Genomic DNA, 14,658 nt, shown 5'->3' with positions numbered 1-14,658 from the left:
TTGGGAGGCCGAGGTGAGTGAATTGGTTGAGGTCAGGAGCTCGAGACCAGCCTGACCAACATGGTGAAACCACGTCTCTACTAAAAATACAAAAGTTAGCTGGACATGGTGGCACACGCCTGTAATCCCAGCTACTCAGGAGGCTGAGGCAGGAGAATCGCTTGAACCTGGGAGGCGGAGGTTGTAGTGAACTGAGATTGCCCCACTGCACTACAGCCTGGGTGACAAAGTGAGACTTTGTCTCAAAAAAAACAGTGGTTGGTGTACACCTTTCTCCTGGAAACAATGAACTTTATTTGCAGTCTCCATTTTATAAGGAAGGCTGGGGCAGCTTTTGCTGCCGAGCAGAAATCTGTCCTGTTACCCCAGATTTTAGTCTCAGGCATTAACTCTCTAAGCAGAAGGGCTCATGAAGTCTTAGGCCACTGAGGCCCTGAAGCTCCCCAGACACTCTTTTAGGTTCAGTGATGAGCCAAACAGCTTCCACGAACAGTCCCTGCTTGTGCAGCAGCAGAGCCCAGAGGTGGCAGCAGGCTGCAAAACTTCTCTGCAAATTTGTTCGAGCCTGGGCCCCACTGGGCCATGAGGCCCCATGCAACTCTTGCTATATGATGCTGAGATGTGGGGAAAGGGATGAACTGAAAGGGAAGGAATTCCAATTTAGATGCAGGATAACGACATAATTTATAGATAAACTAATGCCAGTTTATCATATTTTCCCCAAGTTTTTATTTTGAAAATTTTAAAACCTGCAGAAAGTTGAAAATATGTTGAAAACTCATTTTTCTTTCTCCTTCATTGCTAACGTTTTGATCTGTTTGTGTGTGTGTGTGTATGTCTCCCTCAATTGAATATTTTTGCTAAACCATTTGAAAATTAGTTACAGATATCTTAAATTTTCTAAGAACTAGGGTATTATCCTACACAAGCATGATGTTTTTTGCATTACCAAGACATTTACTTCCCAAGATATTATTACAATAATATTACCTAAAATACTGTCTGTATATACATTTTTCTAATTGTCTTAATAATGTTCTTTATAACTCTTTTTCTGATCCAGAATCCAGTAAAAAAAATCATCTATTGCATGTCATTGTCTTTAGTCTCCTTAGTCTATTTAATCTAGAATGGTCTGTTACTTATTTTTTTATTTCACTTTATTTTATCTTTCATGGCTGATAGTTTTGGAGTTCAGGCCAGTTGTCTGGTAGAATGTCCTCTAATCTAAATTTCTACATTTGTTTCTTCATTATTGAATTCAGATTAGACATGTTTGGCATAAATACTACCTAGGTGGTGTTGCATATTTTTCATCCCAGCACATCAGGAAGTTCACAATGCCATTTTGTGTCAATATTGACAATAATCCTACATGTGTGTCAAAAGTTCAGGAGCAGGAACTAGTGAGGCAGTCATTTCCTTCTGTTACTTGGTTAGGGTGATGTTAGCCAGATTTCTCCACCATAGATGCTCCATTACCCTCTGTAGGTAATGAATAATCCAGGGAGTGAGACGATGGGACTATCCCATTCTCTAATAGCATTCACTCATGCATTAATGACCTTTGCCTGAATCAATTATTCCATTGGTTGCTGCAAATGCTACCTCTTCTAATTCTATCCCTTCTACAAGTAAAGGCTGAAATTTTTCCGTGAAGAATACCACCACCAACACACATACACATATACTTTTTTTTGTTAACTTTTTATCTTGAAATAATACTAAGCCCACAAGAAGTTGCAAAAATATTACAGAGAGATCCAGCGTACCCCAAACTTATCTTCCCCCAGTGATAATAACACCTTCCATATTATGTTATCAAAACCAGGAAATTGACTCTGGCACAACGTGATGAACTAGACTACAGATCTTACTTGGATTGTACCACTTTTTAAAATGCTAACTTTAATTTTAATTTTTTAGTATCCCATTGGACTCTATGTTTATTATGTTATTATACTATATAATATATATAATAATATATAATTTAAATGTTTTAGTATCCCATTGGACTCTATGTTTATTATGTTATTATACTCCATTACCATCATTATTCTTTTTGATGCTCACATTGTCTCAAGTTTAACTAACGAGGACTCCTTCAAGCCAGCTCATGACTTTTTTTGATAAGCCTCCATCTGTCTTTCAGCTCTCCTTTGCTTTCTGGGACAAGAAGATGTTCCAGGCTGCAGAACTGTAATTAGCCCTGTCTCCAAGAAGTGTTGGTTTCTTTTAGCAGGGAATGGTATTTAGGAACTAAGATCTGGGTATTCTGGTAACCATAAGTTCTGATGTCCAGGCATATGTCCTGATCCCAGGTCCCATATGCCCACTGCTTACTGGACATTTCCATGTGTGTAAGCACTACAAACTCACCATGCTAAATACACTTTTTTTAATCCCCAAACCTGCTGTTCCTTTCATAAGCACAAGTCAAAAACCTCAGAGCCAGCCTTGATTCCTCTCTAATGTGTGATCCATATATCCAAACATTGGGTCATGTATGTTTGTCTCCTAAGTCTCTCAGCACTTGCCCAGTTTTCTCACCTCTATTGCCACTGCTGTAGTCCAAGTTGCCATTTCTTGTCAGGATCATCTCAATAGTCTCCTGGTTTCTTTACTGCCATTCCTGTTCCCTGTCCTTGTTCCTTCAGTCCACCCTCCATGTAATAGCCGGAGTGATCTTACTAAAATATAAACACTTTGATGCTTTATTGGCTTTATTATAAAAACTAAGCTTCTTAACAAAACTTGCAAGAACTGCCACACATCAGGCCTCATCTTTACATCCTAGTCATATAAACTTATTTCTAAGTTCTGTCCCACAACTTATAAGAAGTGTACTTCTTTCACTCTCTTCACTCGACTAGCTGCTTTACTCAGCCTTTAGCTCTCAGCTTAAATGATCCTTGCTGCCTGCTGTTCATACCCTCATGTAGTCCTGTCTCGCTGAATCATGGCTGTTCTGTGTGATCAACAGAATACTGTGAAAGTGACAGTGTGGGACTGCTGAGGCTAGGTCATAAAAGACATCCCAGTGTCAGCCTTAGCCTCTCTTGGATTGCTCACTCAGTTGGGGGATGCCAGCTGCCATGCTGTGAGGGCACTCAAGCAGCCTGTGGAGAAGGGCATGTGGGCAGACACTGGCCTCTGCGCAGCAACCTGCATCATCTTGCCAGCCATGGGATAAGCCATCTTGGAAGTAGATCCAGCCAGCTCCAGGTCAGCCTTCAGATGACGTCGCAAAAGATCCTGGGCAAGAACTGTCCGTCTATGCCACTCCCAAATGTTTGATACACATAGACTATGAGGGTAATACATGTTTATTGTTGTTTTAAGCCAATTAAAAACAAGAAACCAAGTGTGAGTGTTAAGTGAACTGATTGCCACTGGAGTTTGTTGCTTCTAGGCCATTTCAATGGACACATCTGAGTTTAGACTGATTCTTCTCATTGGAATTAAACATCCAGGATTCTTCCTCATCTTTCCCTATCCTATGTCTGCATACTCCTTCTCTCTGATTCCTAACACCATCAATATGTTTAACTCATTGGCTCAGTCCTACAACATATTCAGAATAGTTTGGGGATTACTGTACCAAAACAACTACCAACAACAAGCTGACTAAATAAATTTAAGATGCTGTTACAGATCTTTTTTTTTAGACTATCACCCACTAAGAATGTACAGTCAGAATGCTGCATTCAAAAGTTTTTGAATTAGTTATTCACTTTCTGTACAGTTAGGTTGTCAATTTGATATATAGTTGGCTTTCTTTGTTTCATTTTATATTCAGCTTTAAGATTTGCTTTGTATTCACCCTTACTGATTTGATTTAATTTCATTTTAACATACGGTATATAAAACATTTATATGATTTATATGTCAAAGTTATATTAAAAGGTATATTCAAAAAAGACTCAGTACCATCCCTAACCCTGCCACCCATTTCCCACACAGCCGAAATAGGCAACCATTTTCATCAGACTCTGTTTCATGCATCCTACATTTTTTTTTGGAAAAAATAAGCAAATAAGTACATGGATTTAGAGGGTTTTTTTCTTTTTTTCTTATACAAAGGATAACATACTATATGCATTCGTTAACATCTTGCTTCTTGCCCTTAACAACATATCCTGGAAATCATTTCTTATCAGTTCATAGACAGATGCTTTATTCTTTTTTACATTGTGTGCATTGTGTTGTATGGATGTACCACAGATATGCAACTTATCTACTACAGAAGGGCAACAACAATTCCAACATTTTGTTACAATAAATAACGTCTCTAAAAATTACCTTATCACTAGTGGTTCATGTTTGTGGAAATGTATCTCACAGTAAATCTCAACAAGAAGAAGTGCTAAGTCAAAGGGTAAATGCATAGTTTTCCTAGCTATACCACATTCTTCTCCCTGGAAACCGATCATTTTACACTCTCTGCAGCAATTTATGAGTGTGTCTGTTTCCTGACAGACTCACTGAAAGTGTGTGTTGTCAACCTTTAGAATTCTGCCAATCTAAGAGGCAAAAAATAGTATCTTAAGTGTAATTTTGTTTTTATATCTCTTATTATAAGTAAGTTTGAGTAATTTTTTGTATGTTTAAAAGCCATTTGCATACATTTTTCTGTGGAACAGCTATTTATTTTGCTTATGTTTCTTTCAAGTTTTTGGACTTTCATCTCTTGATTTTCAAATGTTCTATGTGTATTAGGGGGATATTAGCCCTTTCTCTGTAATGGCTATTGCATATACTCTTTCCAATTTAGTTACTTGTCTTTTGAATTTGTGAAGTTTTTGCCATGCAAAAATTCGGGGCGAGTTTGTTTGTTTTGTTTTGTTTTTTTTTTTTTGAAACGGAGTTTTGCTCTTGTTGCCCAGGCTGGAGTGCAGTGGCGCAATCTCGGCTCACCACAACCTCCGCCTCCCGAGTTCAAGCGATTCTCCTGCCTCAGCCTCGCGAGCAGCTGGGATTACAGGCACGTGCCACCATGCCCGGCTAATTTTTGTATTTTTAGTAGAGATGAGGTTTCACCATATTGGTCAGGCTGGGCTCAAACTCCTGACCTCAGGTGATCCGCCTGCCTCGGCCTCCCAAAGTGCTGGGATTACAGGCGTTAGCCACCGCACCCGGCCAAAAATTTTGGGTTTTAATACAATGAAATTTGTCAGTGTTTTCATATATTAAATCTGGATTTTGAGTCAGGGTTAACAAAGCTTTCTCCATACACATAAAGTAATTTATCCATGTTTTCTTCTAGTTCATAAAATAATTCAACCATGTTTTCTTTAGTACATTCATGGTTTCATTTTTTTTTTTTTTTTTTACATTTAACTCTCTGATCTGTTTGGAGTTTATTTTGGGAGAGGGTGTAGGATATAAATCCATTTTTTTCTTTTCCCAAATGGTTATCCAGTTGTCCAACCCTTTATTACTTAAAGTCCATCTATTTCCCAGTACTTCTTAAATTTGGAGGGCTTCTACACTACAAGGTAAGTCCTACAGTGAATATTTGTCATGTCAAAACAGAAACCAACACATGCGGGATTTTCCTTCTGTGCCTGTTCAATATGAAACATCCAAACTGAAAGAAAGAGAGGATACTGATAAAAAAGGACCAAGAGTTTGGAACTTAGAATTTCTAAATGTACATACATTGCTTAATATTTTTAAGCAATACATGATCACGGCAAAGATTTCAAATAGTATGAAAGTTGTACAGTGAAAGGTAAAATCATCTTTCTATATCAGATTACAGCCTTTCTAGAAGCAACCGCTGTTGTCAATTTCTTATGCATCCATCCAAAGATGATATATGCTTTTGGAGAGAGAGAGAAAATGAGAGAGAGAGAGAGGCTTTAAATGAAAAAGGAGAAAAATGAATGAATTCATACCTAATGCGAGACCCTTGGGTATTAAGCACACACACATTATCACACTTTATCTCACAACGGTCCTCCTGCTTCTATATTTTTATTCCATCTCACAGATGAAGAATTGAGGTTCAGAGAGGTAAAGTGACTTGTTCAAAGATCTCAGCTAGTAAGTATAGGATGCAGATTTGAATTTCCACTGTCTTCTCTGTACCATGATGTGAACATGCAGGGAGTGGGTGGTCACCACATGGAAATGGCTATTTGGAACTCTTGGAGGCACACTAAGAGCAGCGTTTATAGCCCCCCAAAATGATTTGTCAGTAGGAGGAAAGGGGTATCTGAGCTGCGCCAAGAAATTAACATATTATTTCATATTCTTGTGCTACTTGTCAGGAGCTCTTGATGATGGTAAGGGTGGCCTGAAACCTCCCATCCCCAAACACTTTGAAATTTTTGTAAGCCTTGCTACCAGGAGAGAAAAAAAAAATCAAAAGAAAAACTGGATTGTGTCAAGAAATGTTAGCAGCTATGACTCAAAGATATATAGGGGGGCAGATCTGTTGACTCAGAAGGGTCCATTTCTTAGTCACTTAGCAGCTTTTGCCACACTTTAATATTTTAGAGAAAGAAAGAGATTTACAAAGTGGTAGGGGGAGGTAAAAATAAAAGATTGCAACAGAAGGATTTGCTTCACAACAGCAGTTCGTGGCAGCATGCAAGGAAAATATAGAGGAGAAAGCATTGTTATGCTATTCCAGAGAGAGGGTTTTTGAATAGGAAGCAGACGGGTGTCAATTTCTGTATATTAAAACATTCAAAACACGGTTCCATTCTCACAGAAGTTCTCTCTATTGTAGTGAAAATGTATTTTCTTTCTTATCCTTATGAATTACAGACTCTGTAGAAAAGTATGCATTAAAAGCAGGGGTTATGGGATGTGGGGGATGCACCTCCCCTGGAAAGTTCACAGGCTGTTTTCAGCTCCTTGGGGATTTTATTGCTGTAGACTAAGATCCTTGAACTACTTCATTCCCTAAGATACTGGAATGATTTACTGGGATGGGACCCTCCAATAAGCACTTTATTGGGCAATGTCAGAGATCAAGTTTCTTGACCATCCTGTCTATTCCCATCCAATCCCCTATCTACCAATCCCCAATTGTCACCACCACAAAAGATTTTGGAAGCAATAGAATTCAAGATTCTGTCCCTGAGCTTTACATGTCTTCATTATGTCTATTCTGTTCCCCAACTCCAACCTGCCTTTCTCTTGCCTTGCATGGATGCCCATCTTTGCATGGATGCCTACATTTGCCTGGATGTCTATCTTTGCCTGGATACCCATCTTTGCATGGATACCCATCTTTTTGCACGGATGCCCATCTTGTTGCATGGGTGCTCATCTTTGCATGGATACCCATCTTTTTGCATGGATGCCCACCTTCGCATGTATGCTCATCTTTTTGCATGGATGCCCATATTTTTTGCATGGATGCCCATCTTTTCATAGATCTCCATGCAATCAGCTGTTTTCTCAAGGGCAGGCTCTACCCCAGCATCTACCCTCTGATCTCTCAGCCTTCTATTAATTATCCTTTTCTCCACCCTTTACCTAATTTCCTCCAACTTCTTCTCTACTCAGATTCTAGCCAATGAAATATGCTCTTCTCACTTAGATCTTCTCATCTCTACAGTCAGGAGTATTTCTCTGCTCTTCCTAGCAAGGCTCCACCCCTCCTTCCCATTTAAAAATTCTGCTAAAAATCCATGATTTATAGTAAATATCCCTCGAATTTTCCAAATGTTTCAAATAACTCCATTCTCACCCCTTAGCATCTGTCTATCAATCCATCAACTAGCATATTTATTAGACACTTGCTATGTGCTAGACATTGTGCTAATATCAGGGAAAGTGACATTTGTACAGTGCTTTCCATTTGGAAGGCATTTTCACATCACTTTTCCTACTTGATCTCCACAACAACCCCCAAGGTAGGAGGGCAGAAATAATTGCTAATCCCATATTGCAGATTAGAAAGCTAAAGCCCAGAGAGTCAGATGGCTGCTAGGAAGTGGCAAAGCCAAAATTACAAATACACATCTTGTTTAAAAGCTTAGGACTGGGTATCAACCATAAAGCATTATGCATGTCCCCATGCATGTACCCCTCCCCCCAGCCCCTACCTGACACACACCATCTATTTTTATAGTTTTCGTTAGTTGTAAGCATGTTTTTCTCTGTTTTTCTAAAGTGTTTGTTCTGTCTTCCCTTTAATCAATGAGGTCCCCGTGGACTGGAGCTCAGAGTGGCTCTGTGAGCTTGGTGCTGAAAGGAGTAAGGCAAGACAAATAAATCCACAATTCTTATGGGCAAAGTTGGATAAAGGTTTCAGTGTGCACAGATGCACTCCCATCTGAAACGGGAGTGTGAGGCATCTCGAGCCAGTGCAGGTGGGCTCCCTGGTGTTTTACCCATTTAATAAGTATCAGTGTTTTCTGGAGCAATTTCCATTCTGTCAACACAGCACTGAATGAATCAGCTCTGCAGTCTCCATCACAGTCACATTCCCTCCCCTTCACACAAAAGCTAGTGTACATGAAAAGCCCCCATAGTGGGCATATAATTATCATCCAACTGCAAACCCATTTCTCAAGGATCCTTCCCCATTGCTAGAGAGCTGGATTAATCAGCATGGCTCGCAGTGGCTTTTGCATCTCTTAATTTACTACCAAGCACTCCTTGTCTCCTGAGACGAGATGTTTTGTTACGTGTAATTAGACCATGCACGCAATCCTACATGGGACTTGTTGTTTTTGCACAGGAGGATTACAGAGCTGTCTCCAGGTGGGGAATGGTGACATGCTGTATGAACAAAGGTATGCTGCGTGTTCATTTGCAAACCTCCACCGGTGTGGCACAGGCTCTGTTGGGGAGATGTTAGGGCTGGAGACACCCGTGGGCTCAGCTCCTCCGATTAATTGTCTGGGGCCCAGAGGTTCAGAAGATAATGGCTGAAGCATATGGTTTCTCCTGCTTCTAAGGTTGTCTGTCTCCTGAGACCAAGGCCAGGAACAGCCACCACAGGGCTGAAGGGCCTGGCAGTGACTTCAGCACCAGCCTTCCTGGGACATAGGCAGGGGGCTGGAAAATCCCTGAGTAGAGCCGCCTCTGATTTTAGGGAAAGTGGAGGGGGCTGGGCTTTGAAGGGGTGTCCCTGAGGGCCTTGCTCCCTGATCCTGGGACTTTTCCTTGTGACAGTTCAGCCCTCTCCTAATACTCAGCATCCTCTGAAATGAAACTCTTGAAGCGCTCTATTACACCAGAAGGAAAATGAAAAGAAAGGACTGAAGCACTCCAGCCTGTTTCAAAAACTCTTCACTGACTTGCTTGAAACCTCCACTCATGGCTCAAATTGTACTAGAAAAAGCTGTTTGGCATTACAGCAAGTCAGTGAAAAATATGCTATGTTTACTTTTTCCCTCAGCTGTTTTGATTTTCCTGTTAATGATCAAGAAGGGTCTCCCAGAATCACTTAGGATCCAGTGTTTTACAGAAGCCAGAAGCACGCTGGTGGGACCGGAGGAGAAAGACATTCAACACCAACCACCAGGCCATCATTAGGGGGCACTAGGCTGTAGAAACGCTTCAGATCAGAGGTTCCTGGTTCCTACTTCATCACTCACTAGCTGTGTGACCTTGGGCAAGTCACCTAGCTCTCTGGGCCTCCATCCCTTCGTACATCTGAGGATGATAATAGCAGTAGCATCTGACCTACCTCTGGGGCCTTGGTAAAGATTAAATGCGATCATGGAGGTGAAAGAGCTTTGTAAACCATATTCCTCTATACAAAGGACTGTCCTTGTTATTAATAATAATGGCCCTTCCTGCTGATAATAGCTCTCATCTGGGAGGTGGGGTGGGGTTGCTTTTCCAGCAATGCCCGTCTCCATTACAGCAGAGCCCTTTGTGAAGAAACAGCACCGAGGAGTGACTTGCATGTGCCGTGTCACTCACCAGGTGACATCTCAGGAGACAGCAGTCCAAGGTGCTGAGGAGAAGTGCTATGGCATCCTGTCCCTCAGGTTTGACACAGCATAATTGTTTTGACATAAGATGGAATTTGTCCTCGCATGGGTCAGGATAAAAGCACAATACTGATGCTTTTCATCTAATTTCAATTACAGTCATTAAAACCCTTACTCCTGAGTCAAACCTTTCCAAAAAGCCATCAATGACAGCCCATTACAGATGAGTTATTTATAGTGGTGCATGTTAATTTTACAGTACCACAGACAAATGATTCATGGCTTGGCATTAGTGAGAGACATCATTCACCGGGCTGAGTGATCCCTGACATAACAAGCACCGCTCTGTATCTCTACAGGGACGATTCAAGGCCTCAGACTTAGAGGTCAGCCCCTGTCTGGCACAGAATAGCCAGGGCATCTGGGCCTTGACCCACTACCCAAGGAGACATTCTGCTCTACGGAAGGAAAAATGGGACCATTTGCTTGGGGATTGGAGTGTAACATCCAGAGGATATCTGGCTGAGATGATATTTGGCTTGAGCCAGACATTTGGCTTTTCTTCTCAATTTATATCTATTCATATGGGCCTTTAGGAGACCTCATATTATTTGCTACTATTCAATAACTTGGAGGGGATATCTGATACTAACCTGGACTTGATGGAAAAAGATGTCTCTGGGGCCATAGAAAGCCCAGAATCCTTTTATCCAAACTGCTTCAACCTCAGGTTCATAAGTGCCACTTTGACTGATCAATAGCGGGCCTCTTGATTCTTGGTCTATTTGTAGCTGAAATTCTCCCTGTTGATTAAAAATTCACCAAGAGGCAGCCTGATGTGACATTTATGAGTTCCTGGAAGTCCATAAATGTTGAATGTTAGAAATTAGCACCAAGTTTTTGAGATGATAAAAAGCAATAAGCAAGCAAGAGGACTAATACTCGACACTCCTGTATTTTCACTGTCTATCTGTGCAACCTCAAAGCAAAGTGGAACTAAAACTTGATACAAAGCACTTCTGTGTTTGACTTAACCTTCATGTCAATCCCTACCTCTAATTTAAACCCCCTTCTGAATAAAGTGGAAATAGGCCTGATGAAACTATCTGACTCCCCTATTTCCTTCCAACTTTGTAACACTTTGTCAAATAGTACTTTGCCCAAGGTCCCTGCTCTATTTTAATACCAGCCATGATAACAAACATGGAAATTGATTACTTCTCTTTCTTTGTATAATAGTATCTCTGCAATCATTGGGAAGGTAGGTTGGTAAAAATAAATGTGTGACCTCATTATTTTGGAGTTTTCAACCACAAGACTGCTTCATACAATACCTATGAATATTTTTTTTCAAGTTACTTCCTACCCACATCCCAGCCCTTTCCTGAACCTCTGTTCCCTTCTTTTAGTGGTTTCTTCCGATATTTCTCTAACGTTCCCTCTGTAGACCTTCTTAGGCATTGATCATGTTCTGGGATCTTTCTGCACTGCCTGGGAGGCCTTGTCTAGTCCAGGTTGGAGTCAATGAAGAGAAAGAGAAAGTTAAATACTAAAGCTCTCATCAAGTAGCCCAAATGCCATTCTACTTATTTTACCGCATGTCCATCCAGAGAGAGGTTTGTACGTGGAATTTCAATTCTGATGGGTTGCTGGTATATTTTACAAAATATAATGAAACATTCTTCTTGACTCTCAGATGTGAAAATTTAGAAATATGTTTCATTATGTCCTGATGAAGGAAAGAGCAGTGATTAAGTGGACTAGAGCCAAGTATTTGGGATTGACTCTAAGCTCTACCATTTACTAGGTTTATGACCTTGTTCCTCGACCTCTCTATGCATGAATTTTGTCCTCTGTAAAATAGGGCTATGATAGTACCTGTCTTATAGGGGGTTGTTATGAGAGAGCAATTGAGCCAATATTTGAGGACATTACCCAGCAGGTACTAAATACTGTATAAATGTTTGTTAAATAAGAAATTTTTAATTTAAAAAATATTTTACAAAATACCACTGCCCACTGTAAGACATAGTGCTAGGCACTGTGAAAATGTAGGAACCTGACAAAACATTATGTCAGCCATTGAGGACAGTTTCTGGAGAGGGAAAGAAGAACACTCAGATAACTGAAAGAGCCAAGCTGGCATGAACTCTGTGCAGGTCTACTCACACAAATGCAATGAAAATACAGAGTAGGGTGGGACTGCTCAGGCTATGACTGAGAAGATTGCACAGAGGAGATGGCATTCAAGTTGTTTCTTAAAGGATGAGCAGCATTTCCAAGGGCAGGATAGATAGACAATGGGGGGCTGTGGTAGAAGGCTATTCCATGTGTGCCCAGCACGAACACAAAACCAAATTGCTACCACCCTCCACATTTATCAATCCCATATCTATCTCCTATACCACCCCCTGCCAGGTCTATCTGCCTTTCTTCCTTGTTTCTACCTGTTCTTCCACTTGCAGCTCTACCCCTGGCCTCTCTTTTCCTCCAGTTATTTTCTCCTTATTTTATCTCTCTTGTAATCTCGAAACCAATGCAGGCAATTTTTAAATAAATCAAATAATATAGAAAGGTATACAATGAAAAGCAAAATCTTCTTTCTCCACCTCCTACTCCCTAGAGGTAAGACTGTGTCACAGGTATAAAACATGGACACAAATTCTTGACACTTCTGCCTCTGAAAGGCAGAGTTTATTTCCCTCCCCTTGAATCTCAGTAGGCTTACACTGCTTCAACCCATGGAGTAGTGTAGAAGTGATGCTGTGTCTTCCAAATCTAAGTCATAAAAGACCATGAAGCATCTACCTTGTTCACCCAACACTCTCTCTGGGAGCGTTGAGCTGCCATATAAAAAACTCAGCCTTGTTGGAGAGGCTACATTCTGGCACGCTGGGCCTAGCCTTTCAACCCCAGTACTTGTATAGCTACTTCTCTTAGTTAACATATTCCATTACACAAATACACCACAATCTATCTAAACACTCTTCTAATGATAAATACTATAGTAGCTTCCAGTTTTGTGCCATTATCAATATCAATAATTCAGCAATGAACATTCTTCTCCATACATTGTTGTGCATTATATAAGTACTTCTGCAGGACAAACTCCCAGAAATAACATTGCTGAACCAAATAGTATGTGATTAAAAAAAAAAAAATTGGATTGATATCATCCAATTGCCCACCAAATAAGCTGTGCCAATTTAGACTTCTGGTGGTACATAAGAATGCCAGTTTCCCTATAACCTTACCAACACTGAGTATTATCAAACTTTTTAATCTTTATCTTTCTGATGTTGTCTCTGCCTTCATTATGATGTGCCACAACTGGATGCCTTGTAAGCGAACTATCCTAAGTATAATGTGACCTTACCTGCAAACCCATGGAGCTCAGGTACATATGGGAGGGGGGTTATTCAAGATGGTAAAGGAAAAAGATAATGCAAAACATCAAGCTATCAATATTTCAGGTGAATGAGCACTAATTTAGCATAAAGATGAGCCACAGAACATCACAGACTTGCAGGGCAAATGTGTCAGGACATAATGAAATTCAGCTCAATGATATTCTGTTAATGGCAAGTGTTATCTGAAGTCCAGAATGACCCAGTTGGTTGGGGATGTAAGGAGTGGGGGAGGGAGGAAAAAAATGAAGTTCTCTCAGTTAATCAAAATGCTCACTGGACAGCTGGCTATAAATGGAACATTTTGCAATGATTGATTTCAACCTGGATGACTCTGAGGGACATTCAAGAATAATGCTTCTCAAACCTAGCTGCCCAGCAATATGACCTGGAGTGTTTTTTTTTCAGAAAAATATAGATATTTTCCTCACATTCACCCCCAGACACACATGCACTCAATCACCGTAGATTCTGATTCAGTTGGTCTGCATTTTCAACAAGCCCATCAGGTGGTTCTGAGACAGAACAAAGACAGGAACTCACTCCGTTGCCCAGGCTGGAGTGCAGTGGCATGATCAGGGCTCACTGCAGCCTTGACTTCCTAGGCTCAAGTGACCCTCCCGCCTCAGCCTCCCAAGTAGCTGGAAGTACAGGCATGCACCAACATGCCTGCCTACTTTTTGTAAGGAAAATTTGTGTAGAGTAAAAAATTGAGCTTACATCAGAATCACATTGGAGATTTATTAAAACACAGATTGCTCAGCTTCATGGCCAGAGCTTCTGATTCAGTAAATCTGGAGGGGTACCTGAGAATGTGCATTTAAAACAAGCTCCCTGATGATGCCAGTCCCGGGACGCACCTTGAGGACCACTGACACACCAACAGCACCAGCAGCAGCAGCAACACCCGGGAGCTTCCCGAAAATGCAGAATCACAAGCCCCTACCACTACCCATGATGCCTGCCAGTAAAGGCAATCATAATATCCTTTCTACTTCACTCAGTTTCTGATAAGCCTATAGAGTGGTGCTTCCCAAACTTATCTGTACATGGGGTCACCTGCAGAGCTTCAAAAATTAGTAATGCCTGTGCCTGCTCCCCCAAATATTGTGATTTAATTGGTCTGGGGTGTGTCCTGGGCTTTAGACATTCTTTTTAAAGACCCTCAGGTGATTGTAAAGTGCCAGCAGGTTTGGAAATCACTGTTATAGGCTATATTGATTGAGTGCAGACAATGAGGTGGGAGAGAAACTGTTGTCTTTTGAAAACTCAAGCGAGCCATCTTACAATTGATTATTTATTTATTTATTCATGTGTTTATGTATGCAACAGATAATTACTAA

The 14,658-nt window shown here is 40.7% G+C and overlaps 1 long non-coding RNA gene across 1 annotated transcript in view; it reads right to left on the bottom strand.

Annotated features, from left to right (window-relative positions):
* LOC103786292 (uncharacterized) overlaps positions 1-14,658 on the bottom strand; it is an 82,238-nt gene that overhangs the window by 56,617 nt on the left and 10,963 nt on the right. Inside the window, exon 3 of the long non-coding RNA XR_008620299.2 lies at positions 10,562-10,763. This is a non-coding gene — a long non-coding RNA (uncharacterized LOC103786292). The remainder of the gene's footprint in view (positions 1-10,561; positions 10,764-14,658) is intronic.

The sequence above is a fragment of the Pan paniscus genome, chromosome 9 (genome assembly GCF_029289425.2).
Source record: "Pan paniscus chromosome 9, NHGRI_mPanPan1-v2.0_pri, whole genome shotgun sequence".
NCBI classification, from domain to species: domain Eukaryota; kingdom Metazoa; phylum Chordata; class Mammalia; order Primates; family Hominidae; genus Pan; species Pan paniscus.
Note: the sequence above shows the minus strand (reverse complement) of the source record. Positions and strands in the feature narration are given on the sequence as shown.